The following is a 22,685-nucleotide window of genomic DNA, read 5'->3' on the forward strand; positions in this document are numbered from 1 at the left end:
CCAATGACCTGGAGAAGGTGACACAGTACCCTCTCATCAAGTTTGCAGAAGACAGCAAACTAGGGGATGCAGTCAATAAGCTCCAGGGCAGGGCTACCATTCTGAAGGACCTAGACAGGCCAGAGGAACAGGCCATCAGGAAAGGACTTCTGCTGAAAAGGATTTGTGGGTCCAAGTGGACACTAGGCTGAAAAGGAGTCAGAATTACACTGTGAAAAGCTTACTGGACCATATCCACAGGAGCGTACACAGTAGATAATGGACGTGATTCTTCTCCTTTACTCAACACTGTACTAAATCTGGTTTTGGGCCTCCAGTACAAGAAAGATGTTGATAAACTTGAGCAAGTCCTGCCAAAGGCCACCAAGGTGCTCAGGGAGCTAGAGCACTGGACCTGTGAGGAAAGGCTGAGGAAAGTGGGCTAGTTTAGCCTGAGAAGGCTTTGGGGGAACATAATAACAGACTTTCAATTCCTAAGAGAAGGTTACCAAGAACACAGAGCCAGGCTCTTTATCAAGGTATATGGCAGGAAAACAAGAGACAATAAATCGAAGTTACCACAGCACATAAAAAAATCACTGGTCTGAAGTACTGGAACAGTTGAAAGGTTGTGGAATCTACATCCATGTAGGTTTTCAAGAGCCCCCTGGACAAAGTCTGAGCAACCTAGTCTGAAGTCAGCATTGATCTTGCTTCAAGCAGGAGCTGGGCTAGATGATCCCTGGAGGTCCCTTCCAACCTGAATGATTCTGCAAGTGACATCACCTTATAACCCTAACCACAAGGGAGTCAGGGGTATCATAGATTCAATGCCCTTTCTGATAGCAACATCACAAACATCAATATTTATTTATTTTTGGGTGCCCACCACTCTGAAGCAATTGCATTTATAAATGCTTTTAAAATGGTATTTGAAATGGCATTAACATCTGGCATATGCCTATACCACGGTTTCCTGTTCTGCATTCACAAGGAGTGCTGGCATATGTTTGTAGCATTGATGAATGTTTGGGCTGCCCACCCACAGCTTATGTACTTAGTTAGCAGCATTTGTTTCAAGAAAATGTAAAGCAGTGTCCCCACTCCCTGCATGTGCTTCCTTCAGTGCAAACATACTGACATGGGTACCAAGATGCATAAGGTTGTATAGACACAAGCTTTTAATCTGGCTGGAAGCAAGTCCTTGGAAAGCTTCCATGACACAGATGGCTTGGCCTGTGTATCACCTCTGTAGTGCCATTATCCTTACCGTATCTGCTCCATAAGATACATCTTAGCCTCCATGAGCATGAAGGCTGCCAGTTGTAGAACAGTGTCAAGTATCTGACCACAATAGTCAATGATGGGACCCACATTTAGTGTCATTAATCTAGATTAAAACTTCATGTCAGTCATGAGTAGACTTGCTGACACAAACTCTGAGAGCAGCAATAACCCAGCAGGGCCAGACTAAATCACTGCCTGGAATGCACAGTCTGATGTAATACTTGGCTTTGAGTTGCTCCCATGACTCCCAGTTACACATATAGAAACGTCACCCACATTACACAGCTACTTTTGTTCAGCAGTTTTGTGAAATCTGTCAAAAAATTCAATGCTGTTCACACCAGTATCAGCATTACATCACAGTAAGCACCCCAGATCTCTGAAGCACAGTTCAACATTTAGGAGGACAAAAGATAAATACAGTTTCAAAACAGAGAACTATGTTTATAAATATTTCATAGGAATGTTGAAGTCTCTAAAGTAGAAGAGACCAGAGTTCATCCAGTACAGAAGTTTCAAAATCACTTTGCTCAGCTACATACTTTCATGGCAACACTGCTGCTTTATGCACATTCTCAGCATGATGATATATTCCGTTGCATGGGCATGCTCAGATACCACAACCAGCACATGTACCAGCCTTTGGGAATCTCTGAGTTAGTACAGCGTCTAGTCTGGCATCCATCCACTTTTACAAAACAACTCATCTAACCCAAAGGCCATTTCCCATCATCTTTGTTGACTGTCCCACAGCTGTGGGCAGACTAATTCCTCAGGGGCCTGCAGCCCATTTCCTTTCTCTCTTTTTCCTGACACTCCCGTAATGCACCCCCCATTGCATGACAGAAGTTACTGAAATGGGAAGAAAATGCCTCCGTTTTTGCTGAATAATAAACGCGCATCCAATCGCATGCAACAAGCTTCCCATCACGTGGTGACGCACGCACGTGCCATGCTCTTACAGTAGCAGAAGTTCACCGGTCCCTTGACTGGAACTTTGTGGTCACCGTGGTCAGATCGGAGCAGACACACCATGATGCACAGCCTGCCGGTGCTTCACTTAAAATATTAGATCATGTGCAGTCTTGAAATGCCAAGTGCTATACTCTTACAGGAAGGGACAACAATCTCATAGCAGTCAGTAAAGAGAGAAATTGTTCCCACTTGAAAATCCCCAATTAAATCTATTCTTCACCTATTAAGTTCAAGAGCTGAAACCAAACATATAATATCCCTCTCCAAGTAGGATTTCTTGAGTATTATATTTAGGTATTCATTAACTCACTGTACCCCCAAACTGTTTTAAAGGCACTAAACTCACAGCCCTATGATCAACCTTGATGATGACTTCTACAATCTATAATGATGATATGCTGTATGAAAAGAAGTACACAATTTTCTCTCATTGTTTTTTCCCATCTTTGAGTTTCAGTGAACCTCCCCTTCTTGCACGTGACAGAAAGCAATCAAAAGCTTTAAGAACCTTGGAAGACTACCAAATTAAAAGATACGACGGCATGTATAATAATACTGTGAATTTTCAGTTTTAAGTACTTACTTCATATGTTTGTTCTGATTGGGTATCCATGGAATTATGATAATGCAAATAATAAAAGTGCATAAGGTGAATTAACAGACGTTATTCTGAAACAAGGGTACACAAATACATCTACAGCTTTCTGTAAATTGAGTACAGAGAACAAAAAGTGGAAAAAGTCACTAAACAGTGTCAGTATTTTAACCTATAAAAATGTTGAAGATTAGTCTTTTTCTCTCTCTTTACATACCCCCCCTTAAAAGAGAAAATTTCCATGCCCATACATACTGCTACTATCTTCTAATTCATCTAATGTTCATCAGCCTCATTTAATATATTTCAAATTGGGTAGCTCTGGATGCTTTAACAAACAGTAATTTGTCTGAGCTTGGCTGAATTCCCTCAACTGCACCCTCATCCACCAGTTGTAGAAGACTGGTACTAGCCAACTGTAAACCACTGTTCCTGAACAAGTAACAATTGTTAAAAAACAAAACAAAACAAAAAACCACAACATAGAGTTTAGTCTATGTATTGTTCTGTGCTGCTATCAAAGGAAGCACTCGCATGAAAATACAAAAGCAGGAAACATTTAAAAAGTACATTCCTTGGCACCAGCTCTTTGCCAGCTTAAGTCTTCATTGCCTAGCGCATCATACCAATAAATAAATAAAAGATGCACTGTGGGCAGCCTTAAAGCAAAAACAAACAAACAAAACCAACACAAAACAAAAACAACCACCCCTCCCCCCAAAAAACCAAACCAAACAACAAGCAGACTGAAGACTAAAGCAGCAAACACTTGTGACTTGTAAAAAATCTTAACAAAGGTCAATGTTGCCCCCGACATTTTTATTTCAGCCATTAGCTTTGAAAGCCAGACATATACAAATGTCAGTTAAATGCCAAAGGTAAAATATAGTACACTTATAGAGCCATACTCACCGTCTTTCCACAAATTCTCTTTTTTTTTTAATTAAGCAACAAGGTTATAATAATAAATTACAAGGAAGGATACCAGTTTTGCTAGTGTACTAATTTTCTTATTCAAAACTGCAAAATATCAATATTTGGTTCATTCCTGGAGTCCTCTTCCCACCTTGCATGTCTCTGGAATGACCCAAACAGCACCAAATATCATAGGTGTGACTGGACAAAGAGCACACTTGACAGTTTTTCTGTTTGAGGTCTCCCACACAAAAATCAACTCTTAGCACATCTTTACTTTCTAGTAGGTCAACAGAACTTAGAATCACAAGCTACAAGAAAAAAAACAGGTTTAATAATGCATATTTTAAGCAAGCCTGCTCACCATGCTTTAAGTTGTATAGCAACCATTAAAAAATTAACATCAAAATAGGGAACAAAACATACACGTCACAACATGCAGCCTTCACTAACTTCTTCCCAACTGTTTCTATATTCTTTTTAATATGTACAAGCCATGTAAGAAAAAAGTAGGAAATGCTGTCAGAGAAGCATGTAACACTTTAACATAAAATAGATACATAAACACTATTTAGGCTAAAAATAAATCCCTGGAGACAATATAAACTAATTGTTAGACATATTTTTAAAAGTATGCTTATAAAAAAGCAAACACAATTTAAAATCAAAAGCACTTTAAAAAATGACATCTGAAATGACCTAGTTTTCTGTTTTCACCTTAAATTGCACAAACACTTTTAAGATATTACAAAAATTAACATGACAAAAAGACGCAATAGTATGACAGAAAGATATCCATCATCATATGAGTTTTGCCCAGTAACTTTTATTAACATACTTATTATTTTCAGCAGTGTTGTGTGACAAGTCCATCACCCTTCAGCTTGTTTAGGCTGAGAACAATCCAAAATAACTACAGTGTCAACACTCCGTGTGTGAACGCTCATGCTAGAGACAGAGCCCCTGCAAAGTCTGATTGTGCTTTAAGCTTACTTTCTACCCAAATTCAAACTAACTTTTCTGTAAGGATGAGTTCATGCTCTTGCAACTGCTCTCCACAAAGCTGTGTCATCTGTCCTGCTCAGAGTCACAGGCACCGAATTCTATTTCTGTTCTTAGCCATGCACGGTTCACTCTGCATGCCCACAGCTTCTCCTGTCATTCTTACCACTGCTAGTAATGTACAGTCAAGCCTGACTTAATGCTCATCCCTGGAACAGAAGGAAAAAATAAACACACAAAGGCAAACCAAATGCTAGCAACGTTGGGTTCAAGTTTTATCCATCTTGCATAGCATCAAATAGGTCAGCTCAAAATTTTTGCTGCTTAACCTCCTCCTGGTCCACATGACAGGCTTTTGTCAGTTGGTATGTCTTTCAGTTTCCATCTGACTTCATTGCTTGGCTTTGTTACTGAATACTTTATTAAAATCCAAATAGGTTTTATCAACCCTCAATTCAATGCAATAATTAAATCAGATAAGGGCCTGGGATTTGCTTGATGCAGCCCACTTAGAAAAAGAAGTTTCCTGGTGAGTTACTTTGGGGAATCTCTCCACAAGCCTCTGAAACCCACTACTGAGGGCAAATTAGAGGAAATACAATAGGCTTTCCATCTCTCATCCTGAGCTCTATATAGCAATAGTGCTTTTAAGCCATACTTTTCCCATTAATAATACTGTTTTGTGTTATCTGTCCTCAGATGTTGCACACCAAATCTTAGCTAACTGACCATTTGTTTCCTAATTCTCCCATTTTCCTTCTTAAACGTTCCTGGAGTGAGGACTTTAAAACAGGAAAAATTCTATGACACTAGGTCAATTAATCTCCATGTCAGCCTGAGGGCAATATAGAGGCAGGCAGTGAAGGAACTGGCAGGATGGAAAAGATAAAACAGCTGAGTAGCATCCTTTAGTCAAGAACAGCACAGGGCTGAGAACAAGCTAACAGCCTCCCAGTACTGCAATGGTAGGAACACAAAGGCAGAGTGATTAATTTGCTCAATAGAAGGGAAAGAACTAGGATTAATGGCTATTCTTGTTACCTACATATATCCCCAACTTTTTTTCAAAAGCACTGAACTGTCAGCCCAAGCGATGGGCTTGGCAAAAGCCTTGGCAATGACTTCTACAATCCATAATGATACACTATACAAAAAGTATAGGGTATATCAGGAAAAGACTTGTGCCTCTGCCTAGGGGAAACCTAGCTGCCTGAGGTGTACTCAGCTGCCTGAAAATCTGCAGCAAATGAACGAAAGTGCCAGGAAACACATTAATAGGAAGTGATTTGATATTAGCTCTAGAGAGGGCTGGAAAGTTTAAGGTTTTCCTCTCACCACCATCTCTAACCTCTGTGATACTACAAATGCTTCTGCTGAGTGACAGAGGTATCCTTTCGAAAATGATGGTGAGGAGATCAGGGATGCTAGCAAGGAAAGTAGGTGCAGCTCCTGAAATTCCCACGTACATCCACATGGAGCTACAGACAGATACGTGACCTAATTTGTCTCCTACTCTGAAGGAAATTGTTCAGGGATTATAAGGGCAATTATTTTACGCAAACGATAATGAAAGTTTTGGTACTCTAATAAGTTCATTTTCTTGGTTCCTTAAGACAGATACACCTAACCATACATAGCCTCTCTGGAGCTGAGCAGCGTAAGCATGACATACAGAGCAGACATGAACAGCTGGGTCAAGAATTTAAATACAGCAGCCAAAAAATCAGAGTTCAAAGTGGGTTTGAACTGATTGTACAGAGAGCCTCCAGTAGAAAATGCCTAAGATCTGATAATACAAAGGCTGAAAACTACTGCTTTAAGAAACTGAATTTAGTTCACAGCTGTCCAATAAGCTAGCATATGAACATATACACATCGCTATTAAAAATGAGGCCTTTCCATTTCACCACAGAGATGCAGACAATATGCTGCATGCAACAGAACACGTACCATGGACCAGCTCCGACCAGAGAGAAGCATCCCCCAGTTGCTTTCAAAGGCAGCCATGCTCAAGAACTGCTCTATGGAAGGCAGCTGGGGACCACAGCTCTGTGGGAGCTTGATGACAAGCAAAAGGGACAACAAGCTAAGGAAGAGCAGAAAATGGTGCTCCATTAGCGACCACATTCCTCCATGCTTTCTCTCACATGACAAATGAGTAAGAGACAGCCTCACCTCATCATTCATAAGGAGATTTGGTTATACATGTCACTGAAGACTCAAGTGAACATTTTTCTCTGTATTGAAAAACTTAAATAAAAATCTGCCTGTGGGAGAGGGCCACAAATCTGCTATTCCAAGGGAGCAGAATTAATAAGAAAACATGTTTTCTTGGTGACAGTGGTAGCACCAAAAAGAACTTAAGTTAACTAATGATGGGGGCAAATATTCCAGGTTCAAGCAACCCGAGAAGAGCCAGTGATTAACTCTTAACAACACCTCTGGGACAAATAATTTTCCTTTCCCCATAACTAATTTATCTTTTGCCAGTGGGGTGCTCTCATACATGGAGGTTTATGTTTATGGCACCTTAAAGCTTAGCTGTATCATATTACTTAGTAACTTACAGGACAGGATCATTTATAATTCTGCCTCAAGGCCTCAAAATCCAGTTTAAAACAGAGATCCTTGTAAAGGAAATTACCCTGACCTGGCCAAAGGCCAACCCCAAGGTTGCTACCCAGAGGAACTTTCTTTTCTTCATGCTACCTTAGCGGGACTTCCAATAATGATCCTGAAGACCTGATCTAAAATTATGCATTTAATTGGACAAGCTCATCATATGACAAAGAACAGAGACCGATGCCAAGAAGTCACTCAAATCAGACACAAACGAGGTCTTGGCCCAACTGTGGAACACCCCAGCACATTACATGCATTTTATAAATACATGCCTTTGACACAACCGGGTCATCAAATTATTTCTGTAACTATAAGACAGCCAAATAAGTTAACTAAATCTGTTCTCATACTTCTCCTTCTCACCTTGCTTGTCTGATCTCATTTTGGATTAAACTTTACAGCCTGTATTTGTACAGCACTTCCCAGGCCCTCCTCCCTGAGCCTCACTCTGCAGGGTGAAGTACAAAGAATGTGGGAGCAATAACCCTGCTCACAGTCCAAAACAAACTAGACAAATGAAAAACAGATCTGCCCCAGTGAGGTATTCAGGGTCACCCTAGAAGATCCCACAGTCCACTGCATAGGTAAGGCATAGTGCCAACTTGCCCCCATACAATAGCACCTCAAACATTTAAAACCCGTTATTCAATACATCCTATATGTTAAAATGTCCATCTCGTTTAAAATGGCTGCCTGCCAAAAACATACTATCACAAAGCATCTCACACACCTTTTTGATTCTATTACACAACAGTGAAAACAATTAGGGCTCACAGTGCTTTACAGACATTTAAAAAAAAAAAATCACAGGAAGTGGTGGTTTTAAGATACAGCTGAAGACCATCTCCACTAATCAGTCTAGGTCTGACTTCTCTACTGAGCAGTTTCCTACAATAGCTTTTGCAATACACTGCATTTAATTTTGAGTGATGAGTAGGAGTATTTCACTCAACTTCAACACCACATACTAGCAAGGCATTCAATCATTTTATTTTAACAACAAATTTATTGTTCAGATACTAGAAATTCAAGTCTGGCAAGCTTTTTAATATGCTAAGTATGAGTACATTTCATAGAAAGTAAAAAGTACATTTCCCATTCTGCTCAGCATGACAAAGTCCTATCTTCTGAGCAGAAATGGACACCTCTGAAAAGAAAATCCTTGAATTACAGTAAACGGTATCTGAAATCCCACAGCTAACACTGACCAGCAAGGTAAAGAAAGTGAGGTAATTTCTAGACCTCCATTAGATATGGGATACTAATTTTTTCAATCTGCTGTGAAACAGATTTCAGTAACATAATGGAAAGGGGAGAAAATCGCATATTATCATGCATGCAAGAAAAATGTTTGAAATACCTTATTTATCTTCTCTCTCTGAGGAATGTGGATCCTTTTGTACTCCTTGATGATGTGATTCACAGATCAGTGTTCTGGGAATCAAGCCTATGCCCATTTACCAGTGTAATATGATCATTTAGCATAATTAGCATATGATATTTTGACACTGCTATGGACTTGGACCAGATCTGAAATGTAAATATTTGCCAAACGGTACATCCTAGTGCCCAGTGCTACATAATGGTGTAACTTAAGACACTCATTTGATGTGCTTTCTCTTCTGGGGGCAGAATTAAGGCTGCTGTGGGAATTCTCACTTTCATAACATAAGGCAGTTTAAACATTATATATAATGTTACATTAATTTCTGCAGTATCAAATTTTAAAGAGGTGGAAACAAGATGAAAGAGCTCACAATACAGCAATCATTTCAAGTGCCACAAGGATGAACAGAAAGAAAACTCCTGGAGCAAATAACAACCATTTCAAGCTTCCCCAACTATCTTTTCCCTAGTGTACTCCATCACCCAAGAGCAGAGCCCAGCTTTCCTAGGACACAGGAATCCACAGAGCACCATCCAGTATGATTCAGAGCATGGCACACATGCAAAAAGTAATCAAAAAAATCACTGTAAGATGTAAACACACAGCAGCCTAACAGGAGAGACATTTAATGCCTAAACCAAGGCTCTTTGTAACTGTCATAAATTCTACAGCATGAAATGTCGTAGGTTATCTTACATACTGTAACATTTTGTCTCACCTACTACAAATACAGATGTTACTTACATCAATGCCTAATACCCCCAACTATCTCTTTGTTCTTTGTCTTACAACAGAAATATCCAGAAGCGAATCACGTCCAATAGCAAACGTACAGATTTTAAGCTAGTTTTACACCTCTTACTAGTACACCTTATTACTAATTTTTTCTCTCAGAAACATACAGGTCCTACAAGTGAAGTCTTCCACAGCAGAATAACTTGACACTGAAAATGCCTCTCAGTATATGTCTCAGTTCTCCCTTATATAAACAGTATCCCAAGGTCAGTGCATCTTTGCCTTATCCCCAAGACTGAGTCATTGTGTGGCATCACCTGTAATGATCATTTACACAAGAGTAAAGGAAAGCTTTGGCATTTCTTCTTCTTAGCCTCACCTAACATGTTCTTTGCCTTTTCCAATTGCAGGGAGATTTTTTTCCTTCACAGACCATAATCTCTCATCACTCATCCCGAAAGGTACAACAGTAGATGTTCTTTGCCTGCAGTTGTCTTTACAAGTTTTATACAAGCAGCACAAAAGTATGCAACAGTCTTTGGCAAGTCAAGTGCGAGAGTGGACTATTAACTCTCTGCTGCTCCCATTGCTGGGACCTACCAACCTGCACTCCTGGCAGCCTTTGGCAGAACATGTGGCATTCAGCAGAAAGGTGGCTCTCACTTTGCCTTTCCCTGAAGGACCAGAAGTTGCTTGCTCTATTATGTCAGAAACGCAATGAAAGGTAGGCAGTGCCACATTTTCCACTCACTTCTTAGCCAAGGCTAAATCCCTGAAGAACGTAGGGAATGTAAAAACACAAAGCAATAGTCTCGCAGCAGCACTAGGACACCAAATATGAGGGTAACAGTGGGTCCCTCCAAGATGAGTCTATTTTTCCAAGCCCGTTTATAAAATTACACTTGCACAATATGACAAAACTTACATGGACTAATGAAAGTGCTATCAGTAGGAACACTGTTTGGTTCTTCCCTGCTTCCTTTCCCTTCAAATGTCAGACAGGTAAGAAAACAGAGGAAGAAGAAAATATGCATATAATGGAAGAGAATTACCGTCCTCCTCTGTTACATTTCCTTGGGTACCTACAGCAGCACTTGGAGACAACCCCACCAACAACCACGTTACTCTGGACTCACTCAGCATTTGTGGCAAGAAAATAACAGATCACAAGAAGGTTTCATAAGGGGTCAGTGTTGGCCCAACACATCTCCCCTTAATGTCAATGCAAGCAGCATTAAAGATCAGATTGACTGACTCCGACTATCCTTCACAGAGATCTTACTTACTTGAGGTAATTGGATGTACGCCAATGGAAAAGTCGCAGACCAAACCTGGAGAGATGAAGAAGACCAAAGTGAACTTTGTTGCCTTTTGGACCCACCTCCCATCACAAACCTAACTATCTCAAGAGGACAGAAAGAAGGGGGCGGGAGGGAGGAACAGGAAAAGTTACGTCAAATCCCACCTGCTTCTGAACAAAAGGAGTAAGTCTGAACACTGGTCTCCAGGGCATAATACACCAATTTCATCTGAACTCAAATTTAAATAATGGCAATAGGCAAAATATTAAAACAGACTCACAGAAAGTAAAGGGAAAAGAGAGATTAAGGGGAAAAGCAAAACTTGTGTGTCAATTAAATCAGAAATACTAGTCAGAAAAAGCCAATGCTTCTTCCCCTTTACATTTAGGTCCCCTATCATCACCAAGACACCTGGTGACCTGTTTACAGCAGCAAGAACAGAAATTAAGCAAGACCTTCCCTGCTGAACTCTTCTGCACTAGTCCCACTTTCTGACTGGTCTCATCTTGGCTTCTAGTACAACGAACCACGGCTGGAGTGAAAATCACACAAAAACAAACAACATAAAGCACCCCACTTTCTCCAATCCATACCAGTACTTTCAAGGCTGCACCAGCACCACCCCAACATTAGAAGGGTGCTACAAAAATAGCAAACTGACAAGAGCAAGACCAGGACTGCCTCCAACCATGCAGAGGAGAGACACAGAACAGGACCATCTCCAGTGTTTAAAAGCCCATCAAAATTATTGCAGTTGCATACAAAAAGTACAAGCTGATTATTAAAAAAAAGTGATTATTCACCAAACTTGGTCAACCAAAATGTTTCCATTATTCCACTGTTGTTGTTGGTTTTCAAATGAATGCTTTCCCTCAGCCTGCCTAACTGTATCAAGTAAGATTCTAAAACACTGTTTCCAGAGTCTAGAAGCCACGAAAAGTACTCAAGCATATCTATGAGAAAAACATTGATTTCTAAATGTTTTCAGATTTCTGATATAAGGCATTTTTTAAAGGTGGATAAGAAACCCATTTTCAGGAACGGTGTTTTCAAAACTAACTATTGCCCCTTTCAGAACAGTAAAAATGGAGACAATTAGTTGCCTTCACCTTCAATCTTTATACATCCAGTTTTAAAAATTAATTTACCTCAAATTAACCACTGCTTTTGTTGCCAAGAGAAGGTCTTATTGATTTCACAGTTCACACAGTCTATTTACTATATGTGCTGGAGCACATGGACACCTCAACATATCATACACATCAGTTCTATACATCTTCCATAAAGTGAACTAATACTGTATGAACACGAGGCTCATCACTGATGTCAGGCTCTATGTCAAGCACATGCAGGCAACCAACCAACCAAACTAGCTCCCTAGAGACAGAAGAGACAACAATTTCAGCAACTGAATTAATCGTACTGAAGTCAAATGTGGCTTAGCAAAAAATAAAACTAAAAACATAAAAAAATTCAGTAATTAAATAATCCAAGTTTCCCACAGTTCCACTGCATAGATGTTGGCTAGTTAGTCAAACTGATGCCACACCCAGTATGCTGTCAACTACATTTAAAGATGAACTTCATTCACAAAGGACGTAAGCCTGTTAGGAACACAGCATGATCTGCAGAAAGAAATGGTCTGAGCGGAGTCCCTCAAGTGATGTGATCCAGTGCCAGGTAGTGGTCCCAGCCATATCAGAGGTACACTGCTTGGCTTGACATAAGCCAGGTCTATACAGTAAAATTAAGAAAGGAAAATCAAACACTTGCAAGAAAACTGTTAGAGGCAAGAGCTCTTGCCATAGACCAAGGCAAATGTTGGTAACAAACTCAAAGAAACAAGAACCTTCTGACAGACCAGAACTGGTGAGATGAAAATTCACGGGCAGATGCAACTGAAGAGCTCAGTTCATGCCCTCCAAGATTCACTACAGGGATCAGGTAGGTACAAGGTTGTGGCAACAAATGATGATGCAAGGAACAGGCATTCTGCAAATCCTTCAGAAACTTGCATCTTTCACCATGTTGTCTACATGAGTGGGGAACTGTACTCAACAGCCAGGCAATCTGTCCAATCCACTGTTCACAGCGGAAGGAGGTCAAGAGACAGGGCTGCCTTCTAAACCAGAAGTCCTATAACATGAGGGCTAGCAAAACCTAGAAGAAAATGTGGATCTTTTCTATTCTAGAAAGCTCAGTGATTGGTAGGCACTTATCTTCTGATAACCGTTAGGTACATCACCACGCTTCATCCTCTAAAATAAAGCATACTTGTCTTTCAGTTCCTCAAATCATGTCCCAAGGGCAAGCAAAGTCTGCTTCTGCAAATGGATGCCTTGGACTAATGTCATCAGCACCAGGTAAATACCTACTTTGGCTGTCACTGACAGTTTCGAGTTTGCTGTGGGAATATTTTGTACCTGAAGCATGGGATGCGTGCATTTTATTAATAAAATTAAAACCTACATCTCTAACCACTTTCAGATCTTTGAAACAGTAACAAGCCTGTCTAGTGATCCAACCAGAAACAGCCTGATAGCTATCTTCTACTGACTTAAGAAGAACATGGAGCAAAGAACATAACCTCTCAGTGCCTCTTAAGAGTAAAGGAGAGGGATGCCTTGGCACCTTCAAAAAGGGCAAGTGCCTTAAGAAGATTTTGAGAAGTGACTTTCAAGTTTAAAAAACAGAGGAATGAAATACTATTTGCTAAAGCAGGAAGAAAGGTGGAGATTCCTGCACAAAGCAACATTTCTCTTTAAAGCTCTTTAAAAAGCAGTTCAGAAAAAACAACTGCATATCTAAATGACTTGAACTAGTTTTGTTTCTCTTGTTGTGGTTTAAAGTAAAAACAGCTAGGAAGAAATTGACTACAGACAACAAAACAGAATGTGTGGTTCTTTTACCACAGAAGGAACTTCCTCAGCTCTTCAAAGAGGAATTGATGGAGAATAGAATGAGAAGGAAGTGTTGAAGATGGACACTAGACTGCTGGACTTTTTGCTTTCATAAAAGAAAGCAAGATGTCATAGAGATTGCTTCAGGGTACCTGGAGTAGGAAATTTCAACTGGTAAAGTAAGAAAAGGAAAGCATAATAGGAAAAAAGAGAAAGAACCTAATGAAGGTGATTTTTTCAGGGAAAACTGACTGCTTTTAAAAAGATGTCTTGAGAAATTATTTTAAGAAAAATAGAATGAAAAGGGGGAAGTTGTGTAACTCTTGGGAGATATTTTGTCGTGACCATCCACCATGAAAGGGTGGGACAACACGGAACTTGGAAAACTGAAAGCCATGTAGATGAATTTACACTGGTGTGGGAACTTAAGACTCTGTTCTTATTTCCTCCTCCTGGTTCTCCCCAGAAGATCCCTTCTCTGCTTCACAGTCCTTCTCACTTTGCCTTCTGTATTTGAAAGAGAACACTTCCAAAAAGCTCCTGTTCACAATGAAGTCTCTTCCTCTCTTTCATATCCTTCTACGAATCACTGGTTCCAGCAATTACTTTTACCATGGCTTTCTTATCCTAATCCATGACCACATTCACCTGAAATACTGTCCCGGGTCTTCCCTGTTACCCATCTGAAACAGGAGAAGCTTCACAGTGTAGGATCCAGCCCATCTTCCATCCTGAGTGGTTGTGAGGGGAATAAGTTGGAAATTTTTCCAGAGATGCAGTTCTGCCCCCTTGCTCTTCATCTTTTAAGCACCAAATAGCTCAGCAATAGGTGTTGACACAATTTATATCCTCCCCATAGCTGCCTCTGCTGCTATCGATAGTGTCCCAGGAGCTATGAAACGCAAAAGTCTTGCCTGTCCTGCCACTTTCCCCATTGCTGGGAAACAGGTCAGCAAGAGCCTTTTTAACACTCAGAGCAACTGTTACTTGGCAAAACTTTGTGAGACAACACAGCAGCACTGGAGAGATCCAAACGCTCTGCTGTATGAAAGAGAATCACTTTATTTGTATTTGGAAGGTTTCCTTTACAGGCTTTTAAGCCAGCCATTTAGGTTTTTATGTTACAAGGAGACATGCTCCTGTCTGCTTGTTAGTCCAGGTCTCTTGATTGCCAGAGCCATCATCCCATTCCCCTGATGGTATTTTGCCCACATGTATATAAATACATATAAACAATACTCTGCACACTGTCCTCCAGTGGAAACAGCATACTAGACATTCTTCGAACGTTGCTATCAATCCTTCACAACTTCAGCTGCACCTCCTTCATTCGCATAAGGTTACAGTCTTAACATAAAACGCAATGCAAAGCTGATTTGAGGATAAGTACGTATGTGAGAAATCAAAGAACTGTTCAAAATAAAGCTAGCTGAACATCCTGGGCAGAACCACCTTAGGCTGAACTGTATGCAGTTAGGGGTAAAAAACAGCAACAGACACAGAGAAAGGAAAACATGCTTTCAAAAGCATTCTTGAATCATTTAACATTTAGAAATGAGCAAAGCCAAATAGAAAGCCTCCTGGCCTGTGCTCAACATGGAGTTTTGAGTACGGCTCCAACCACCATAAAACCAGTGTTTCTCAACATATTGCCATAACGCACTTGAGGAGACAGCAGTCACTACCAAATTGTAAAAGACCAGGAACACTAGAGGAACACTAGAGTATGCAATGCTGTCTCTCAGGCTTTGCCCCTCTATAGCCATATTCATTCGGAAATTAGTAATGATTACTTAGAGGTTATAGAGAACAGTGCAACCCCTGAATACAGATAAAACTGCCAGTGAGAAAGTACTACTCGTCTACCTTTGTCACAACATTTTCCTTCCTACAAGTCCTTTCCACCAGTGTCCTAAACCCAGGATTCCTTCAACTTCAAGCCCTGCCTCCCTCAATCCTTCAGGATGAATGACTTTAATTAGGAGTGAACTTGAAGGACACCAAATACAGGAGAGCTCACAGAGCCCTTTGCTCTCTAGGATTTGAGTTGATCCCCTTTCCCTAGGACAGTCACAAGATTTTGAGCTAAGTCTCCTTCAAACCTGCTGGCTGAGACATTCCAGCTCTCTGTTCAGTGTACCACCTCATCCTACCTTTTCAGTCCTTCCTCCCAGGGGAAGGACACAGACTTCCTCTCCCTTAACCTACTGCCTGCTCAGGACTCCTGCATTTTCACTTACTCCCCCCAGAGCTCCTTCTCCAGTCTAGCCCTGCCTCCTCCCCAGACACACCACATAAGGATAATACAGTTCTTGTGGTCCTATGCCTGCATGAGGTTGATATACTCCAACATACCCTTATTATGAGTATACACAGACCAGTCCAAGCAATTGTTAATCAGTTAAGATTGTCCACAGCAAAGGCAGCTCTACTTCAACAATATCAGTGTAGAAACTAAAGCTCAGTTAACACAGTTCAGCTGATTGTAGAGACATGCAGAGACTCAGCCTCCGAAACATAATTGGCTTTTCACTAGTTAATGCAGTTTGTTTCCTCTTTTGCATTTGTAACAGGGATCATGGAAATAAACACCCTAGCTATTAGTCACTTCCACCTTCAGAAATATCAGGCATTAGAACAGCATGACACAGTTTGCATTGGAGAGGAGAACTGACAGCAAAAGGAAAAAGTGCTTTCAAAAGAAATAAGAAAAAAATTCCTGTTACACCATTTGAAACAGATTAATGCAAACTTCAAATCTTTTAAACTGATGTTACTACTTCAGTGTTATCACAATATATTACAACATCATATTCACATCACTGCAAAGAAATGCTAAGCTTAATTAATACCTTTGTCCACTTAAAGGCTTATTGGAGCATATGTTGATGATTTAGTCTGCCTCATCTCCCTGGAACTATCCCCAGAACATGCCTATCTGTTTTATACTCTTGATTTTAAAAGCTTTTCAACAATAGGATTTTTTCACCCTTCCTCAACAGGCAGTTTAACAGCCTAATACATCTCACTGCCACCAAAATGCAGTTCATTACCTACTGGGGATCCCACGTTTCCTACCTGTTCTTTCTTCTTTGTGAAGCACAGAGGTCAGATGCCTCCTGTTTTACTGTGCTTGCAGACAAGGCAAAAGCAGCAGGGCTCTCCTTAAGGATCGTGCCTTATTCTACAAACTCTAGCCCTCAAGGTTTATTTTTGACAGCAATGAATGCAAGTGCTTGGAAATATCAGAAGAAACAGTTTAATAGAGCCTGAAGAGCAAGTGCTCTCAAAAGCAGCCCGAGAAGGAAAGGTGAGGTAGGGGTTGAAAGACAGTTTAAGCACAGTGCTGTCTGGCTGTGGCAATAGACAACTCACAGAGATGCATGACTTTCCCAGACACACCTGGGCAATGAGGAAAGCATCCAACATCTTTCACTGGAGAGCAACATCCTGCCTCATTACAAACACACCACAGAAAGTATCTCACTGAACCAGAGAAAGTGACCCACGAGACTGATTTGATGTTTTTTTCACAGGAAACACAGCATTGACATTCAGCAATGCAAGTTTCATCTGAGAGGGGCTACAAGGAGCAGCAGAAACAGTCTCTGGAAGTCAGCTTTAGGAGACCAGGAGAGATGAAGATGAGGAAGGCCAGAGTGCACTAGCAATAGCTTTCATCTCCAATAGAGCACTTTGTTACACATGAGCAAAATATACGAAAGCTTGTATCTTCCCAGTGAGCACTTCTCAAAATTAAATCCTATCACGCATTTTACTGTGCAAAGGCAGTTCCTCAGCACATCGTACTTTACCACAATTTCACTGCCATGTACAGAGGAAAAGACAAAGGCCTATTTCTGATCCACTCACATTCTCTCGGTATTGCTAAGCTGGCCCTACCAGGCTTGACCCAACCCTGAGGTCCGTTAACAACCACGCCACAAGTGGGGAAATGCTCTGCTGATCCTGACGTGTTTATTCTATCTTCTACAGAGCCACAGAAGGTAACCCTTAGGTAAGAACTCTTCCCTGATCATGCACTATCTTTCCCCAAGCTCAGCACTATGTTTTATTGTCATCACACTTCCTACATGAATTTTGAAAGAATACAGCTTGACCTATTCCAGAAAGCACCTTTAAGTGATGTTATGCTAAAAAGGCACTTTGTACACTGAGAATCACTGAAGGAAAGCAAGTTTTCAAATAGAAAGTATCTTCAGTCCCCCTGCCCAAACACACGCACCTTTCCAGCATAAGCCTTTAGCATAGCGAGGAAAATTTTTAATTTAATTTTTTAATCTTAACAACACATCAGCATCCTAAAACCTTTCTCTGTTTCTTCATCTGTGGTGCTTACAAGTATTGCCATAGTTTTACACACCTCCTTCCTTCTCAGACCAAACAGCTGATTGATCTTAGGATCAGAGAATTCATGTTGGAGCAGTCCTGAGGAGGTTCCACTCCTGCTCTACTCTACACAGGGTCAGCTATGAGGTCACCACAGGACTTTATCCACTTTGGTCTTGAAAACCTGTAAGAACAGAGATTGCACAACTCCCCTCTGGGCAACCTGTTCCAACACTCGACTGTCCTCATAGCAGAAAAGGTTTTCATTACATCTGGTCTGAACCTCTTGTTTCAACTTACATTTGCTGTCCCTCAAGCAACCACCACGTACCAATGTGAAGAGCCTAGCTCTGTCTTCTTGATAACGTCCTCTTAAGCACTGATCCTGGGCCTGATCCTGACCTGCTGATTCAAACCTCGAGCTTGATCTCGGACCTGCCTTATCACCACAAACCTGCCTGGCGATCCACACTCTTGCTTGGCACTGGCTGCTTAGCGTGGTACCACGGGACAGGGCCCTGGCTGGTGGGGCACCTGCCTTGCCAGCTGGGTTACCACACTGGCTCCCAGTTCCCCATCGCTTACCAAGGGCCAGCTGCTCCATGACATGTGCTCCGGCCCCCGACAGCCCTAGTGGCCCTCCGCTGGACTAGCTCCAGTTCATCCGGACCTTTCTTGCCTCTGAGGGCAGAAAACTGGATGCAGTATTCTAGACTCTGTCTAACAAATGCTAAGTACAGGGAGATAATCCTTGGTATACTGACATAGCCCTGCTTATTGTTGGTCGCCTTTGCTTCCAGGGCACACTGCTGGCTCATGTCCAGCTTCTTTAAAGCATTCTCATCTCTTTTTATGCATTAATAAATGTAGGGACATTCTTGCAGTGTAGAAAATTAATGGGGCATCGGTCACTTGCAAACAGCACCATTCTGAAACGTGACAAAAGTGAAAAACCGAGATGGGTTTTCAATTGTAAAACCCAAGTGCAAAAGGAATGTTAACGTACTGCTTCTAAAACAAGCAGTCTCTTCTGATCAAGGCCCAGCCAACTCTGTACCAGCTCTCACAGAGTAATACTGAGACAAAGTCTTGGACTCTCTAGGGCAAACTTGCTAGTTTCACATGTGCCACAAATGTGAAAGTAACTCCTCCAACCAGTGCTGCAGCCTCAGTGTTGTTTTGCTGTTTTATTTTGTGCTGTTCCCATGTTTCATTTTGTTACTGCAATTTTTTAGTTTGTGTATTTGGGGAGGGAGGGGTTAAACACTAAAAATACACAGTTGTGCTGGAAATACCCTCACGGACAGGCTGAGGTTTGGCATGCTTTGGAAGAAAGTAACTTAAAATAGCAAGGAAAGCAACGACTGTGGGATATACATCTCTGATGGCTATTTTCTGTTAAAATAACCACAATAACTAAGATAACACTGACGTTCCCAGTTAACCCTCTACCCTCCTCAAGAGAGATGAACAGGATCATTCTAACCTCAGAGCTTCATCTGAATAACACAAATGATGCTGCATTAGTTATATTCTGACCTCAAGGTCTTCTCACACAGCCTTATTCATGAGAATTAGTTTTAAAGAAAGTGCCAATGCCCAAAATCAAATTTGCCATAAGTTCTACAGCCCCGTTATAGAAAAGACCTCCTCTGTAGGATTTGCAGTTTGAACATCACATATCTAAAAAATACGAGAGGGAAAGATCTGGAGGCAGAAGCTACATTAGCTCCATCAGTTTTCATTCTTGGAGCTCAGAAAAAATGCAAAATGGAAGCAAAGGGCATATAACTATGAGGACTGATTTTTTTTTCCTTGGTGTTATCAGCCACATGCACATCACATTGATAATTTATCTTTTGAAATTTTTTAAAATCAATGAGTGCTAACTTTGGCCCCATATTCTATGCTGATAAAAGTCACACGAACACATTTCTTCAGTGGCTGTTATCCTTTGCCATTACACGCTCCGGCAATAAAGAACCTCATCCATCAACTTAACAAATAAACCATTAAAACTACCTGTGGCACCTGTTACTAAGAGCTTTGCTACAGTAATACGTTAAGTTTTGGCATCCACAGGTAAAGTTTAGGCCCGTCTACGAGTAACAACAGCACAAAACAAACTGCCTGATTTGACTCTCACGGCTGTTCTGGAGAATATCCAGCTTTTTCCCAGTCAAACCCCAGGTGACTTACCCCAAAGTCTTAAAAATAAGTACAGTGCAGTCAGGTAGGAAAACCCGGTGCCCCCGTTCCTAGCCCTGCGGTTCAGACCACAGAACTATACAGAGCAAAAGCATAGAACAAAAGAGTTGATAAAAGGCTTAAGTAAAGAAATGCAGCTTTATTCACCCTGGTAGTCTAGCTTTTCCCCCCAAAACAGCATCCCCATACCACAGGTCCTCCTCTCCGCCCACGGAGCTCCCACCTCCCATCGGGAGCACGGTGACAGGCGGATATCCAAGATTCAGCAAGAAAAGTTTCCAAAAGCTTGAACAGGAAAAGGCAAAGCTGGAGTCAAGTTTTACATAAGAAGGGGGGAAGGCAGGAGCTGTCGGCACCGCTCTGCGGGCGGCTGCCGAGGGGACCTGTCAGCCCACCGGCCACCGGGGGCTCTCTCCCCCATCGCCCCCGAGACCGCAGCCCCCTCCGGCCACCCCGGGCTTCCCTCCCGCACGCTCCCACGCGTGCTCTGCTCCCCGCGGGGGCTCTTCCACGCCCCCACCCATCCAAGGCTGGGCTCGGCGCCCTGGCACCCCGCTGCAACCTCGGGGTGGGGGGGCAAGGGGAGCAGAAAGGAAGCCCCCCCCCGCCTGCCACCAGCGCTGAGGCAGGCGTTCTTTTCCCCGGCGGCTGGGAGAAATCCCCAGCCGAAGCCATCTGCTCCCGTCAGAGATGGGCAACGCGGGCTTCTCCGGCGGGGAGCAGGCGCCGGGGGGCTCGCCTCGTCCCTCCGAACTTAACTTTCCCGTTTCCGCAAAAATTACACAGACACTGCGGGGGGGGGGGCGGTTATTGTTTTCACCTCACCGCTACGAGCCACCCGCACCCCCAGCCCGTCCCGCCCGCCGGGACCCCGCCGCTCCCCCCCCCCCCAGCGCCTCCAACCGCCAGGCCGGCGCCCCCCGCCACCGGCTGCCCCCCGCCGCCCTCTCCCAAGGCCGGGAAGCCCCCGCAACCCTCCGCCGCGCTCCCCCCCGGTCCCCGCGGCGCCGGGTCTCACCCGCGCGTCCCTGGGCCGGGCCGGGCCGGGCCTGATGGGGCCGAGCGGCGGGGGAGCTGCGGAGGCACGGCAGGACACGGCTCCGGCTCCTGCCAGCGGAAACGGGAGGAGGGGCTCGGACCGGCGCTACCGAGCGGGGAGGAGCTGGGGGCGCTGCCCAGGGGAGGCTCCAGCCCCGCGGAGGCGGGGAGGCGGCAGCAGCGCCGCCGGCGCGGGCCTCCAGCGCGCCTCACGCTCGCCCGGAACCGGCCCGGCCGAGTCCGGAGTGAGAGAACCGCCGCCATCCCGCGGCGGAGATCCCCTCTCCGAGAGCTCTGCCTGGAGACCGCTCGCCCGCCGGGGCTGGGGGGCAGCTCGGCCGCCTCCCCTGCCCTGAGGGGGTGGCGGCTGAACGTCTACCTCCGGCTTCGCCTCGGCGGGGGCGGCGGCCACCCTCGGCCGTGAGCCGGCAGGCTGGCACGAAGGCAGCCGGCCGCGGGCGCCCGGAGCGCTGCTGCAACATGGGACCCCCCCCCTGGCTGAGGTGGTCGGTGGTCCCGAGCCCGCGGCGGCCAGTCTCTTGGTGTGGCTTCTAGCACAGAGCCGGTGAGCTTGCCCCAGCGCTCGTCCGAGCCCTCCGCTCTGGCAGCTGGAGGCTGCCGTCTGCGCGGGACGGTACCTGTGAGAGGAGCCCGTGAGGGAGATGCCCTCAGATCCCACAGAAAGTCCCCACCTGCCTTCCCCCGGGTGTCGGTGGAAGTGCAACAAAAAGTTCACGGAGCCAACTTCGAACGCTGTCTGCAGCGGAGGGGTCTTCTCCAGCCTTAACGCAGCTGGGGAAGGTTCTGGCGCGGACCTCCAAAAAAAGTGTTGTGTGAGGGGGAAGTGGGCTAGAGTTGGGGCAGAGAGACCTACAGAAGGAGACCCGTGCAGTTATGGACATGGGCCTCCTGGGGGGAACTGTATTTTACAGTGTATGAAGAGCAGCTCGAGCCTCTTCCGTAAATATTTCTGCAGAAGGAAGATCTGTTTCACGTTCCTAGGTCCCCTGTGTATTCCCATTTCCTTCTCTGGTGCTGCTCTTGTTGACACGCTCTCAATTCAAGGGCATGTTCACATCAAATATATTCTCTCATACCTTCCGTTCTGTCCTATGTGGATTTTTATAAACCGCTCGGTTCAACAGACTCTAAGCATCCTGGCGGTAGTGCTGCCAAGACTGTCACCTGCCCTGTGTTTGTTCCTCTTTCGCCGAGAAGAGAAGCACATGCAGCAGCTTTCTGTTCTTCATTTATTTATAGACAAAAGCACACAAATGTTGCTATGTGTTTACCTTAAAGCAAGTGATGAAGGAAATCTGTCTTGCAGTGCAGCAGGAGCTAAAGAGATCTGTGGAGAGAATTTCATTTGGTTCTTTGGTTGTAGGCTCCAA

General features: G+C 43.4%; 1 protein-coding gene across 1 annotated transcript in view; it reads right to left on the reverse strand.

The window, feature by feature from the left end:
- Positions 1 to 21,373, reverse strand: part of TSPAN9 (tetraspanin 9) — a 190,217-nt gene extending 168,844 nt beyond the window's left edge. Inside the window, exons 1-2 of the mRNA XM_069806697.1 lie at positions 21,275 to 21,373; positions 10,784 to 10,828 (exon numbers count right to left, since the gene is read on the reverse strand). The gene's annotated coding sequence lies outside the window, so the exon portion shown is untranslated. The remainder of the gene's footprint in view (positions 1 to 10,783; positions 10,829 to 21,274) is intronic.
- Between the last annotated feature and the right edge of the window lie 1,312 nt (positions 21,374 to 22,685).

Source organism: Haliaeetus albicilla, chromosome 19, assembly GCF_947461875.1.
Source record: "Haliaeetus albicilla chromosome 19, bHalAlb1.1, whole genome shotgun sequence".
In the NCBI taxonomy this organism is placed as follows: Eukaryota; Metazoa; Chordata; class Aves; order Accipitriformes; family Accipitridae; genus Haliaeetus; species Haliaeetus albicilla.